The sequence below is a fragment of the Manis javanica genome, chromosome 4, assembly GCF_040802235.1.
Source record: "Manis javanica isolate MJ-LG chromosome 4, MJ_LKY, whole genome shotgun sequence".
NCBI classification, from domain to species: domain Eukaryota; kingdom Metazoa; phylum Chordata; class Mammalia; order Pholidota; family Manidae; genus Manis; species Manis javanica.
This window is the reverse complement of record NC_133159.1, coordinates 159715071-159731170: the sequence shown is the minus strand read 5'-3', so window position 1 is coordinate 159731170 and position 16100 is coordinate 159715071.

The following is a 16100-nucleotide window of genomic DNA, read 5'->3' as shown; positions in this document are numbered from 1 at the left end:
AGACAGAACCTATCCCTCAGAGAACCCACTGAGTGGTGGACAGACTGGCATGTAAACAGCTAGCTGTGATGCGAGTCAGCATGTGATTACTGCTGTGGGGACATAGGTGCTATGGGAAGTCAGACAAGGGAGTGATTAATTCTTGCTAAACAATGGGAGAAGTTTTCATAAATGGGTTTGAACTAAGCCTCTAAAGATGAGTAGAACTTTATTACCAATCAGAGAAGGCAGGGAATACACTCCAGGCATAGGGATCAGTGGGTGCAAAGGTAAAGATTTTCAGGTGTGTAGTCCTGCATGTCTGAAGGTGGGGTGAGTGAGCCAGGGAGATGATGAACCCAAACTCTCAGATCCTCAACTGCAGCTCTATTCTGTCCTCTCTTCCCTCACTATACGTTGTGTGGACCTGCTTTCTATCGCTGCAGTGCACCAAGTATTTCCTCACGGCCTTTTATAAGTTGTATTCTGCCTCTTCCTCATTTTCCAGGCTTTTCACATGTCTCCTTCCCAGAGGGCACTCCCAGTCCACTGTAGCTAATGTAAGCCCCCCATTCTCTATAACACCACTATGTGGTAAGGGCAGTCACTGGAGTGGAATACAGGAACATTTCACCCAGACTTGGGGATACAGGTGTGTAAGCTTCATGAAAGTAACATCGAAGTGAGGCCTGATGGGTAAGTAGGAATGGGCCAGGGGTGGAGAGGAGAGAAAGCATTCCGGGACAGAGAGAGAGTATATGCAAAAGCAGAAGAATTATGACGCGTTCCAAAACCTGAGAGCATTTTGGTGTGGTTAGAGCTAGAACTGATGGGAAAGGCAAGGAATTAGGTCAAGGACGTAATCAGAGCATCTGACATTTATTAGCACCTTGTTACCATGTAACATTGTCATAACTTCACCTGTTGTAACTCACTTAATTTCCACAATAACTTTCTGAAGTAGGTGTTATTACCCCATTTTATAAGTGGACAAACTGAGAAAGCATAGTCATCTTGCCCAAAGTTACATACCTACAAACTAGCAGAACTGTTTTCAAAGTCTGTGCTCTTCATGCCCATACTTCATGCCAAAGTCTGTGCTCTTCATGGCCCTGCATTTTAATTTGTAATGTGAGTTCCCAATATCGTGAATGATTCTTTATAAAGCTCTGAGCAACACAAAAAATCACAGTAGTTTTATTATTAGCAAATAGAAATTTATAATTCCTAGAAAATAGAATATATTCAATATATGCAAAAATATTTCATATTTGTACTTTCCTTTTCTGATAATATAACAGGCTAAGTCCCTGGGGGGACTTCTCCCTAAAAACAACTGAAATCCTGGATAAAATACAAAAAAATACTTTAAAGGTTTTAATGAAAAAGGAAGGAATTTTCAGGGCAAAACAAAGTAAGTGAAGGCACGGGTGTAGAGAGAAGTAAATGGAACACTGAAGTAGACTTTTGCTCTAAGGACACTTGCCTAACTAGGTGAATGTCAGTTTTTGTCAGTATCTGTGGGAAAAAGGAAACACCCAGAACCATTTTGACAGGGGAGTTTAACAGGAGATTCACCATCATAAGGATGGGACCCCAAAGGACTACATCCTCATGTAAGATGTAGGCATGAGCCAGAAATAAACCTGTCCCCTCTTTGGGGGTGGGGTTAATGGAGGTAGATTCTAGGCTCAGATAATAGATTTGTCACATGGAATATCCAGTAGGACATTGAAAGCCATGTGGAACCCAGGAGAATTCTTGGTTGTGTGGATCCATCCATCATATTACAAAACTCCAGCATCCCTGACCCTGCCCACCAAATACCAGTAGCACATCCTACTCATTGTGATAAACAAAAAGGCCTCCATAATTTCACAAAACGCCCCCGTGGAGAACCACTGTCAAATTGACAGGAGCCGATTTGCAGAGGACTCTGTTCTGTGCTGTGGGAAGTTATATTTTATCTTGAAAGCAAGAGGGAAACCACTGAAAGGTTTGAGCAGTGAGTGCCATGACCCACTTTGCCTTCTAGAAAGATGCCTCTGACCGCAGCACAGAGGATGGATGCAATAGGGCCAGGCTGGAGGAAGGAATCCCTGTTGGGAGGCTGCTGTGAACATCAAGGTGAGAAGTGATGGTTGCCAGCTGAGTGGCAGCTGGGCACCATTTGGACACAGAGCTTTGGAGGAAGGGTTGCCTGTCCGCAGAGCCAAAGGCCTTAACTCTCAGTTCTCCCCGCTACTGAAAAGGTAAGACTTCGGGCAAGTTATTCAACCTCTTACCAGCCACAGGCTTCTCATCTGTAAAATGGAGATCAGACTACATGAAATACGTCTGAAGTGTGTACACACCTAGAAACCACTCACTAATCTTAGCCATGATCACTCACTATTAGGGCATCAGCAGTGGTGATGGAGAAAAGTAATTGTAAAGATATTTTAAAAATGGAATGTGAGGGCTGAGGAGAGGGAGGAGCCAAAGATGATTCCCAAGTGGGAACCTTGGACTCCTGTGTGATGATGCTAACACTTAGCGATGAGGAGGAAGAGGGGCTGAGACCATGAGGGGGCCTGAAGAGCCTGCTGGGGGCTGAAGGGAAGAGGATTCCAGTAGGCCCCTGGATGTTTGGGTCTGGAACTTAGAAGAGCAATTCCATCAATTTGGGACTCAAACTGTGGTAGCTAATCTCCAAAGATAACCCCCATTAACCCAGGACTCTTGTATTAATTGACTCTGGGCTGGCCTGTGACTCCCTTTAATGCAGAAGTGGTGCTGTGCCAGATCCAGAATTAAGCTTTCTGGAAGACCTGTCAGTTTCCACTCTCACTTTTGGGACTTCTAAGCTCCCTTGCAAGAAATCAGCTACTCTACTGTAGGACCTTCTGGAGGGAGAGATCTTGACAGGGAGAAAGAGAGGTCCAGCTGCCCTAGTATTCCAGCTGTCACCATCAGAGTGGGAGGCAAGTGAGCCAGCCCTGTTGGACACTCCAGCTCCAGTTACCTTCTGACTGCAGCCACACGAGACTCCCCAACTGACACAGAACTGTCCAGCTGAACCCCCATCTACCAGAGGAACATGAAACATTATGAAATGTTGGGTGTTTTAAGCCACAGAGTTTAGAATAGTTTGTTATGCAGCAAAGGGTCCCCAAAATTATTTATTATATTAAATAGAAAACTTAATGATGAAATCTAAGCTCAGATATATAGAGAGCAAAGAAGAGAGCTTAGGACAGAGCCAAGGAACTCCAAGTGCAAGGACCCAGTGGAGGCAGAAAGCCTGCAAGGGAGAATGAGAGAGAAAGGAGAGGGAAGACCTGAGAGCATAGTGTCCTGGAAGCAGCAGTGACTGTTCAAGAAGGAAGAATGGTCAGAAATAGCAAATGCCAGAGAGAAAGAACGTGAGATGGGCTCCCTTGGATTTGGTAACATGGGAGTCAATGTCCTTGACAAGAAAAGTTTCAGTGAGTTGTGAGGGTGGAAGAATGCCAGATGCACTAGGGAATGAAAGGGAAACAAAGTTACAAAACCAAACAAACTAGAGTTCCATATATTTTTTTAGAGTTAGACATTGACCTGGATGCATCTCACAAGCATAATGCTGCAGGCGGAGGGAAGTTGTTGGACTACATCCAGTATGGCAGTATTTATATAAAGTTGAAAAACATGTAAACATTTAAAAACTCTTAAAAGTCAGTAATAGAATGGGATTAAAGATGGTGGCGTGAGAGGAGAGACAGAGGCTTCCTCCTAAAACTGGATACAATTAGAAAATTTAATTGGCGCAAGGACAGCATCCGACTGCACACACCTGGTGAAAAGAGCAGACCTCAGCAAACGAGGTAACGTACCAGCGCTGTGGCTCCGAGGGACCCGAGCCCCTCCCCCACCCCAGCTCACCCCTCACCCGCGGGAGGAAGACAAACAGAACCGGGAGGGAGTGGAAGGCTTGGGACTGCCGAATACCTAGCTCCAGAGATCTGCGCTGGGAGCACAAACCTACATTTCATGGTGCTTTCATGAGACTCGCATGACTACTGGGTTGGAAAGTTAATACAGGCAGAATTCCTGGGGAGACTGGGATTCCGGCTGCTTGTGGAAAGCAGGGATCCATATCTGGCTGCTCTGGGACAAAAACTTATACCTGTGTGACTGGCCCACTGGCTCAGTCAGCGGAGACAGGCACAGCAGCCCAGAGGCAGGGAACAGCTCTTCCCTACACCCAGGCACCAGTACCGCTTCCCTGCGACCCCCGACATTGCTTCAGGGGCTCAGCAGCTCCAGAATAGAGCTTCTGGACACTAGAGGGCACCATATACAAACATGAAACGCTAAAGGAACCTTGTCCAGAGCAAAATTGTTAATACAACTCCCGAGCAGGATTCAAATGATATGGACCTCGTGACTCTTCCTGAAAGGGAGTTCAAAATAAAAATCATCAACATCCTAATGCAGGTACGGAAAGACATCCAAGAACTCAGGAATGAATTCAGGTCAGAGATCCAATCATTAAAGAACACAGTGGAGGGTATTAAAAGCAGGTTGGATACGGTGGAGGAGACAACAAATGAAATAGAAACTAGAGAAGAGGAATACAAAGAAGCTGAGGCACAGAGAGAAAAAAGGATCTCTAAGAATGAAAGAATATTGAGAGAACTGTGTGACCAATCCAAGTGGAACAATATTCGCATTATAGGGATACCAGAAGAAGAAGAGAGAGAGAAAGGGATAAAAAGTGTCTTTGAGGAGGTAGTTGCTGAAAATTTCCCCAATCTGGGGAAGGACATAGTCTGTCAGGCCATGGAGATCCACAGATCCCCCAACACAAGGGACCCATGGAAGACAACAGCAAGACACATAGTAATTAAAATGGGAAAGATCAAGGATAAGGACAGGCTGTTAAAAGCAGCCAGAGGCAGAAATAACATCACATACAAAGGAAAGCCCATCAGACTAACATCAGACTTCTCAGCAGAAACCTTACAGGCCAGAAGGGAGTGGCATGATGTATTAAATGCCATGAAGCAGAAGGGCTGGAACCAAGATTACTTTATCCAGCAAGATTATCATTTAAATTTGAAGGAGGGATTAAACAATTTCCAGATAAGCAAAAGCTGAGAGAGTTTACCTCCCACAAACCATCTTTGCAGTCTATTTTGGAGGGACTGCTATTGATGGAAGTGTTCCTAGGGTTGGATAGCTGTCACCAGAGGTAGTAAAATCATGGTAGGGAGGGTGGAGCAGCTGATTGCAAGGCAAATGCAAAATTAAATTGACTATCCCCAAAGTCAATCAAGGGATAGACAAAAAGTACAGAATTTAATACCTAATATATAAAGAATGAAGGAGGAAGAAAAAGGAGGAGAAATAGAAAAGACCCTTTAGATTGTGTTTGTAACAGCATACTAAGTGAGTTAAGTTAGACTCTTAGATATTAAGGAAAGTAATCTGAACCTTTGGTAACCACAAATCTAAAGCCTGCAATGGCAATAAGTACATACCTATTGATAATCACCCTAAATGTAAATGGACTGAATGCACCAATCAAAATACATAGAGTCACTGAATGGATAAAAAAACAAGACCCATCTATATGCTGCTTACAAGAGACTCATCTCAAACCCAAAGACATGAACAGACTAAAAGCCAAGGGATGGAAAAAGATATTTCATGCAAACAATAGGGGGAAAAAAGCAGATGTTGCAGTACTAGTATCAGACAAAATAGACTTCAAAACAAAGAAAGTAACAAGAGATAAAGAAGGACATTACATAATGATAAAGGGCTCAGTCCAACAAGAGGATATAACCATTATAAATATATATGCACCCAACACAGGAGCACCAGCATATGTGAAACAAATACTAACAGAACTAAAGGAGGAAATGACTGCATACATTCATTTTAGGAGACTTCAACACACCATTTACTCCAAAGGACAGATCCACCAGACATAAAATAAGTAAGGACACAGAGGCACTGAACAACACACTAGAACAGATGAACCTAAGAGACATCTACAGAACTCGACACCCAAAAGCAACAGGATACACATTCTTCTCAAGTGCACATGGAACATTCTCCAGAATAAACCACATACTAGGCCACAAAAAGAGCCTCAGTAAATTCAAAAAGATTGAAATCTACCAACCAACTTTTCAGACCACAAAGGTATAAAACTAGAAATAAATTGTACTAAGAAAGCAAAAAGGCTCACAAACACATGGAGGCTTAACAACATGCTTCTAAATAGTCAATGGATCAACGGCCAAATTAAAATGGAGATCCAGCAACATATGGAAATAAATGACAACAACAACACAAAGCCCCAACTTCTGTGGAACGCAGCGAAAGCAGTCTTAAGAGGAAAGTATATAGCAATCCAGGCATATTTAAAGAAGGAAGAACAATCCCAAATGAATAGTCTAATGTCACAATTATCAAAATTGGAAAAAGAAGAACAAATGAGGCCTAAAGTCAGCAGAAGGAGGGACATAATAAAGATCAGAGAAGAAATAAACAAAATTGAGAAGAATAAAACAATAGAAAAAATCAATGAAACCAAGAGCTGGTTCTTTGAGAAAATAAACAAAATAGATAAGCCTCTAGCCAGACTTATTAAGAGAAAAAGAGAATCAACACACATCAACAGAATCAGAAATGAGAAAGGAAACATCATAACGGACCCAACAGAAATACAAAGAATTTTTAGAGACTACTATGAAAACCTATAATGCTAACAAGCTGGAAAACCTAGAAGAAATGGACAACTTCCTAGAAAAATACAACCTTCCAAAACTGACCAAGGAAGAAACACAAAATCTAAACAAACCAATTACCAGCAAAGAAATTGAAGTGGTAATCAAAAAACTACCTAAGAAAAAAACACCCAGGCCAGATGGATTTACCTCGGAATTTTATCAGACATACAGAGAAGATATAATACCCATTCTCCTTAAAGTTTTCCAAAAAATAGAAGAGGGGGGAATACTCCCAAACTCATTCCATGAAGCCAACATCACCCTAATACCAAAACCAGGCAAAGACCCCACCAAAAAAGAAAATTACAGACCAATATCCCTGATCAATGTAGATGCAAAAATACTCAACAAAATATTAGCAAACCGAATTCAAAAATATATCAAAAGGATCATACACCACAACCAAGTGGGATTCATCCCAGGGATGCAAGGATGGTACAACATTCAAAAATCCATCAACATCATCCACCACATAAACAAAAAGAAAGACAAAAACCACATGATCATCTCCATAGATGCTGAAAGAGCATTCGACAAAATTCAACATCCATTCGTGATAAAAACTCTCAGCAAAATGGGTATAGAGGGCAAGTACCTCAACATAAAAAAGGCCATATATGACAAACCCACAGCCAACATCATACTGAACAGCAAGAAGCTGAAAGCATTTCCTCTCAGATCGGGAACAAGACAGGGATGCCCACTCTCCCTCTATTCAACATAGTACTGGAGGTCCCAGCCATGGCAATTAGACAAAACAAAGAAATACAAGGAATCCAGATGGGTAAAGAAGTCAAACTGTCACTATTTGCAGATGACAAGATATTGTACATAAAAAAACCCTAAAGACTCCACTCCAAAACTACTAGAACTGATTGCGGAATACAGTAAAGTTGCAAGATACAAAATTAACTCACAGAAATCTGTGGCTTTCCTATATACTAACAATGAGCCAATAGAAAGAGAAATCAGGAAAACAATTCTATTCACAATTGTATCAAAAAGAATAAAATACCTAGGACTAAACCTAACCAAAGAAGTGAAAGACCTATACCCTGAAAACCATAAGACACTCTTAAGATAAATTAAAGAGGACACTAACCAATGGAAACTCATCCCATGCTCTTGGCTAGGAAGAATTAGTATTGTCAAAATGGCCACCCTGCCTAAAGCAATATACAGATTTGATGCAATCCCTATCAAATTACCAACAACATTCTTCAGCAAACTGGGACAAATAGTTCAAAAATTCATATGGAAACACCAAAGACCCCGAATAGCCAAAGCAATCCTGAGAAGGAAGAATAAAGTGGGAGGAATCTTGCTCCCCAACTTCAAGCTCTACTACAAAGCCACAGTAATCAAGACAATTTGGTACTGGCACAAGAACAGAGCCACAGACCAGTGGAACGGAATAGTCTCCAGACATTAACCCAAACACATACGGTCAATTAATATATGATAAAGGAGCCATGGACATACCATGGGGAAATGACAGCCTTTTCAACAGCTGGTGTTGGCAAAACTGGACAGCTACATGTAAGAGAATCAAACTGGATCATTGTCTAACCCCATACACAAAAGTAAATTCAAAATGGATCAAAGACCTGAATGTAAGTCAAGCAACCATAAAACTCTTAGAAAAAAACATAGGAAAAAATCTCTTGGACATAAACATGAGTGACTTCTTCATGAATATATCTCCCCGGGCAAGGAAAACAAAAGCAAAAATGAACAAGTGGGACTATATCAAGCTGAAAAGCTTCTGTACAGCAAAGAACACCATCAATAGAACAAAAAGGTACCCTACAGTATGGGAGAATATATTCATAAATGACAGATCCGATAAAGGATTGACATCCAAAATATATAAAGAGCTCATGTACCTTAGCAAACAAAAAGCAAATAATTCAATTAAGAAATGGGCAGAGGAGCTGAATAGACAGTTCTCCAAAGAAGAAATTCAGATAGCCAACAGACACATGAAAAGATGCTCCACATCGCTAGTTATCAGAGAAATGCAAATTAAAACCACAATGAGATATCACCTCACATCAGTAAGGATGGCTACCATCCAAAAGACAAACAACAACAAATGTTGGAGAGGTTGTAGAGAAAGGGGAACCCTCCTACACTGCTGGTGGGAATGTAAATCAGTTCAACCATTGTGGAAAGCAATATGGAGGTTCCTCAAAATGCTCAAAATAGACTTACCATTTGACCCAGGAATTCCACTTCTAGGAATTTACCCTAAGGATGCAGCACTCCAGTTTGAAAAGGACAGATGCACCCCTATGTTTATTGCAGCACTATTTACAACAGCCAAGAAATGGAAGCAACCTAAATGTCCATCAGTAGATGAATGGATAAAGATGTGGTACATATACACAATGGAATATTATTCAGCCATAAGAAGAAAACAAATCCAACCATTCGCAACAACATGGATGGAGCTAGAAGGTATTATGCTCACTGAAATAAGCCAAGCGGAGAAAGACAAATACCAAATGATTTCACTCATCTGTGAAGTATAAGAACAAAAGAAAAACTGAAGGAACAAAACAGCAGCAGAATCACAGAACCCAAGAATGGACTAACAGTTACCAAAGGGAAAGAGACTGGGGAGAATGGCAGGGTAGGGAGGGATAAAGGTGGGGAAGAAGAAAGGGGGTATTATGATTAGCATGTATAATGTGGGGGGTGGGTGAAAGGGGAGGGCTTTGCAACACAGAGAAGACAAGTAGTGATTCTACAACATCTTACTATGCTGATGGACAGTGACTGTAATGGGGTTTGTGGGGGGGACTTGGGGTAGGGGAGAGCCTAGTAAACATAATGTTCTTCATGTAATTGTAGATTAATGATAACAAAAAAAAAAGTCAATAGTAAAAGGACAACCCAATTAAACAATGGGTGAAGGATCTTATGGTGGGTTGAATAGTGTCCCCTAGAATTCACATTCACCCAGAACTTCAGATTTTGACTTTGTTTGAAAATAAGGTTTTTGCAAATATAATTAGTTAAGTTGAAGTCATGTTAGATAAATGTGAGCATCTTGCCAATGGGTTTTAGTCCCAGGCAAGTTCACTATGGATTCAGTGTGTCCAAAGAAATGACAATAGAACGTTCTTGGGGTGAAAGGGTTATACCCAACTTTATTTCCACAGTGGCAGGTCAATCACTAGAATCCCATCCAGTCAGAGCGAGTCTGTATGCAGCAAGCCCGTCTCTATCTCTGGGCCTCTCCACCCCCACAGCCATCTCAGTCTCTGTCCTCAGTGCTGCCACCAGTCCAGCCTCTGCTCTGCTCTCCTGCAGCCTTGCAGCTGTGCCACTGTGTCGTGCAGAGCCCTGGACAGGGCTCTTTATATAGAGTCAGTAATGACGTATTGCCCATACGTGTGCAGTGAGCCAGCCACCCAGGGCCTGGTGAGAATCCTGGCCACAGGCACCTTCACTTCATCCATAGTGAGTTAACAGTGGATAAGGGTGATCCCTAAAACCAATGACTGGTGTCCTTATAAGAACAAGAAACGACTCAGAGACTGTGGGGAAGTTGGGGTTCCTCACTGAACTTAAACCGCTTGATGATATAACTGGCCTGTTGCTAGGCTACCACTTCCACACCCGTAGGCAATAAGCTATTATTGCACTATATAAAGAGCTCTGCCCAGTGCTTTGGGTGGAGGCAGGGATGCTAGTGCTCCATCTACCACCAGAAGGACAAGCTGGGTAATAAGCCCTTTTGCCCCAAGAACATTCTACTGTCATTTCTTTGGTCACACTGAATCCATAGCAAAATTGCGTGGGGCTGAAACCCATTGGCAAGACAGAGACACCCAAGCAAGGGACAATACTGTATAAAGACAGAGGCAGAGATTGGATGATGTGTCTACAAGTCAATCAAACAAAATTCACAGGACTTGAAACCATTTTAACCACTTTAAAGTGTACAATCGAGTGGTTTTTAGTATATTCCCAGTGTTGTGCCACCATCACCACTAATTCCAGCTCATTTCCATCACTCCAGAAAGAAACCCTGCACCTGTCCTTGCTAATGGTTACTGGGGGTTGGGGGATGGCTCAGCTCTAGGGTAAGATTTCATTTCTTAAGCTGTTTGGTGGAGACACAAGTGTTCCTTATATTAGTCTTTAAACTTTTTGTATGACTGAAAACTTACACATTTAAAAATAACTTTTTAAAAAGAGTGAATGATTGAGATACACAGGATATTTGCAACATGCAAAAACTTACCACACACTAACAACAAAAAAAAGGAAAAAAATATGTCTTTTTAGTGGAGCAATCTCACAGTTCCCCTTTGATTAAGAGGTCAAACTCAGCCATCACTAATGTGGGCCAACCTGACGTTATTCACCTCCTGGTGTAATCTTCCCTAGAATATTTAAGAACTATGCTGTCTGTAGATAAAATGAGAGTTCCTGTGGACAGGATTCTCACCTGGCCCTGGTTGACTAGCTCACTGCACACCTGTGGGCAATTCATGGCTGTTGACTCTATATAAAGAGCTCTGCCCAGTGCTTTGGGCGCAACACAGTGGCAGGGCTGCAAGGCTGCAGGAGAGCAGAGCAGAGGCTGAAGTGGTGGCAGCGCCGAGGACAGAGGCCCAGATGACAGCTGTGCAGGACGACTGTACAGAGAGGCCCAGAGGACGGCTGTGTTGTCCAACAGAGGGGCCCAGAGGCAAAGACCGGCTTGCTGCATACAGACTCGCTCTGAGTGAATGGGATTCTAGTGACTGACCTGCCACCTGGAAATAAAGTTGGGTATAACCCTTTCACCCCAAAGAGCATTCTACTGTCAATTTTCTTTGGTCACATTGAATCCATAGTGAACTTGCCTGGGGCTGAAACCCATTGGCAAGACACTGTCCAATCTGGGAGCCGATAGCCACTTGTCACTATTGAACAATTAAAATGTGACTTGTCCAACTTGTGTTTACAATGCACACCAGATTTCAAAGACTTACTACAAGAAAAAAGACTGTAAAATGTCTCAATGTTTTTATTGACTGCATGTTGTAATTATTTTGTATACATTGAGTTAAATAAAATATTAAAATCAATTCACCTGTTTCTTACTTTTTGAATGTCACCACTAGAAATCATTTAATTACATATGTAGCTCACACTGTATTTGTTGGGCAATGCTATTCTAGACAGAAGTTATAGCTTACATTCTACAGAGGGGATGAAGGTACTAGTAAACAAGAGCACAGGGAAACAATGAGACAAGTCAAAAACTGGAACATTTTATAAGACATCTGTCCTAGACATTGAAAAAAATAAAAGGAGCCATTCTAGATTAAAAGAGACAAGAGATGTAACAACTGAATGCAATTCGGATTTTTTAAGTCTTTTTAAAATATATTTTAAAGACAACCTGGGAAAATGAAATATAGATATGATAGTAGATGATATCATAGAACTGTTGATTTTCTTAGGTATGATAATTGTATGGTGGGTATGTAGGAGAATGTCCTTCCTTATGCTTAGATTTCTGCTGAGGCTTTTAGTAGTGAAATGATACTAATATTTGCAACTTACTTTCAAATAGCTTGGCAAAAGAAAATGTGTGTGTGTGTGTGAGTGTGGAGAGAGGAAAGAAAGAGCAACTTTCTAGCAAAATGTTAATTATAGAATCTACAAATGTTTAAAAGTATACATTGTACTAAATCTTTCAACTTCTCTGTTTGAAATCGTTCATGATGAAAGGTTAGGAACAGGAGATAAAAAAAGAATGAATGGGAGATGCCGAAGTGGGGACAGTAGGTGGAGACAACACTTTGAAGTTTAACCTTGAAATGAGTGGGCAGGAAGGGTCAAGGAAAGTGTTTTTTAAATGGAGCATTGAAAGGGTTTAAATGCTAAGTGGGAAAGAGCCAGCAGAAAGGTAGAGAATGACAGATACAAGTTATTCTGGTCAAATTTCTGACTCATACCTGGGGAGATTCTGCGAGATTCAAGATCTCCCCAAGAAATGTTCTATCCCTCTCTCCCTGGCCCACACCTCCTGTCTCCAGGAGCGGTGAGACAGAAATCTTGGTGGTGACACCTAGTGGATTCAGAGGGCGCTGTTTAAATTTGTCACAACATTCAGCTCATCAAGTGGGCATCTAATTATGCGGGTATTCCTATCACTCTGAATTATTTCCACACTCTTGTTCATTGCTAGACCAGATTGGTGATGAAACGCTACAAAGTAAGTTCATCCTCTCCCCACACAGCAGTCTGACCACCTCTCCTATCTCTTGGCCACTCCCCACAGAGAGGCAGAACCTGGTTGGTGGGGGGAGGGACCAGAAAGCATAGTCCCCTCAGCTAAAGCCAGGTCTCCACTGCACGTGATAAATGCATAGTGGCCACTTTTCAAGGTCCTGGGGCTGTGTGGAGCTTAAACTGTGGGCTCTAGAGCCACAATAAGCAGGCTCAAATCCTTGCTATCTGTGAGATCTAGGGCTGGGGTCTTGGCTTCTCTGGGCATCTGATGAGAAATCTCTAGACATCAGTTCTCATCTGGAAAGTGGAAGTGATAGAGCCAACCTCCTAGGTTTGTTGGGAAGATTAAATGAGAAAATGCACATAGAGCCAAGCTTAGTGAGTGGCAAAGGACAGTCTTCCAAATGTCAGTTATCACCATCATCCCCAAAAGGGAGCAGATGCCTGATGGATCCAAAGGCAGCTGAGGTGGGGCTAAAGGGAGTAACACATACCACTTTCTCTGCCCTTCTGGAGAACGGAAACAGGGACAAAAGGACCGGGTCCCCATGATCCTGCTCCAGGACATGGAGCCCTTGATTGAGGGTGTGACCAGCCCCCTTTGAGGAGGGAAAAACCTGTCCAGCCTCCACACTTCTGGCCGCCCGAGTGACCAGTCCAGCAGAGACAGCTCTCAAGGCTGGCAATGCCCCCCAGTGCCACAGCCCTGACCTTCCACTTCCACACTTGGATCATCAAACCCTTTGCCTGTGTCAAGTCCTGGCTCATCTCCTCTAAGAAGCTTTCTCCTGTTGTCCCGCACCCCCCACCCCCAGCCCAGTAGTGAATCTCCTTGGCTTACTTCCTAGAGTGTTTATCCTCTTGTGTCTTGTCCCACTCACAGGGCTCCTATTTCAATCAACCTAATTTATTCATTCAGCAAATACGTATCGAGTGTCTTCTCTGTGCCAGGTACTGTTTTAGGTACTGTATGGTGAACAAGACAGACTCACGGAGCTAACATTCTGGTAGGGGAGTAAGCAAATGTACAAAGAACTATGGATGCTGTCAGGTGATGAATGTCTTAAAGAAATTACACGAGAGTAAGGATACATACAGGATAAAATACAGGAGAGAGAGGGATGGGATGGGGCCGGAGTGGTCAGGAAAGGCTCAGGGAAGAGCAAGTGATTCCCTAAACAAGAGGGGGTCAAGAGGGGACGGTTTAGGAGCAATAAAGTGGTCAGAGTGGCTGGAGTGGAGCATATGAGAGGAGAGGGGGTAGGAGAAGGGGGCAGAGAGAGGATTTTGATTTTAATTTTTAATCTAAGTGTTACTGAAAACGGGAGTTATGATCTCGTTCTAATTGAGTTTTAACATAATTACGGTAAATGTATAAATCTCACAATTCAGTGCACACACAAACCCACACACATCTGCATTACTACCTCCAGGTCAAGATACAGAATAGTTCTATCACCACAGGGGACTTCTGCATGCCACTTCCCCATCAGTACTCTCTCCTAGCCCCTTGAGTAACAACTATTTTATTTTTTATAGTTTTCTTACATTTATTCCCTGTCATTTGAAATGGATATATGCACCCATTTGAAATTTTAGTTTTTACATTTTCACTGACATATATGTTCTACACAGAATGCCAAATTTTCCTTTTTTGATGCATATCTTTTTTTAGGTACGTACAATAAAATGCACAAATTCGTGTATAGCAATAAATTTTGACATGCGTTTGCACTCATGTAATCATCACTCAGATCAAGATACCAAACATTCTCACTAGTTTTCACTATTTTTACTTCTATGCCAATAGGTTGATCTTGCCTGTTCTTGAACTTCTCTTAAATGAAGCCATACAGTATGTCATTTTATGTGTCTGGCTTCTTTTACCCAATATTATGTCTATGAGATTCATTCATGCAGACGGCAGTCATTTGTTCTTTTTTATTGCTATGTACTATTCCATTGTAAGTATATACCACAATCGATTTGCCCATTCACCTGGTGAAAGACACTTGGATTTTTTTCCAATGCCTTTATCATGAACAAAAGGCTGTGGTTGTTGTGCATGTCTTTTGGTGGACATAAGCACTAATTTCTATACACCCAGGAGTGGTAATTTAAGATCACAGGTCAGGTGTACATTTAGCTTGAGGAGATATTGATAGTTTTCCAAAATTGTTGTGCCAACTTACACTGTCACCAACAATGTAGAAAGGTACTCATTGCTACATATCCTCACTCATACTCGGTATTGCCGTTCTTTTTAACTGTAGCCATGTATGAGGTGATTCAGGTTTTTAAAAGAGCACAATGGCAGCAATATGGAGAACTATCTGGTGGGATTAGGAGTGGGTTAGAGAGAGGAAGCCGAGAGACCAGGTAGGAAGCTAGCATAGTCATCCCGGGAATACACGAAAGTGGCTTGGACTAAGTGATAATACAGGAGTCACAGAGAAGTGAACCAATCAGGATATGTTCTAGAATTGTAGCCCAAGGGATGAGAGAAAGGCATCAGGGTGAGTCCCAGATTCTTGCCTTGAAAACCTGGGTGAATGAAAGGACCATTTTCTGAGATGCCGAAGACTGAGGGAATAACAGATGTAGGACAAGGGAAGGACAAGGGCTCATCTGAGCAGCTGTTTGAGTGTATGATGTCTCCTGGAGCTTGGGCTCTGGATGTCCTACATCTCAGTGTAACAAGTAGGTATGGGCTGTGTGACTAGTACATGCTGTCTGGGTAGTGGCTAGAGCAATGTGGATGCTGTCTGCAGCAGGTGGATCTGCATTAGGAGTCCAGGTCTGTCCCCTCACTCACTCTGGAACTTGGACCTTTTGCTGAGACTGGCCAGCTTCCATCTTCCACCTTACGGTTAGACTTCATCAAGATCACATGTCTATGGCACCTGGAACATGGAAGAACTAAAACATTCACTTCTTCCTAGTTTCAGGCACTATGTAGCATACTCATGAGTTTGACACCTTGTCATCTCATCCACATTTTCAGAGTCACTCCAGAACAGCCCTGCTGAAGGGCCCAGTGTGCTGAGAGGCGGTCCCCTCTCCCCACCTCAGCCCTTCCCCAGCCTTGAAGAAACAGAATAGAGAACAGCAGGCATG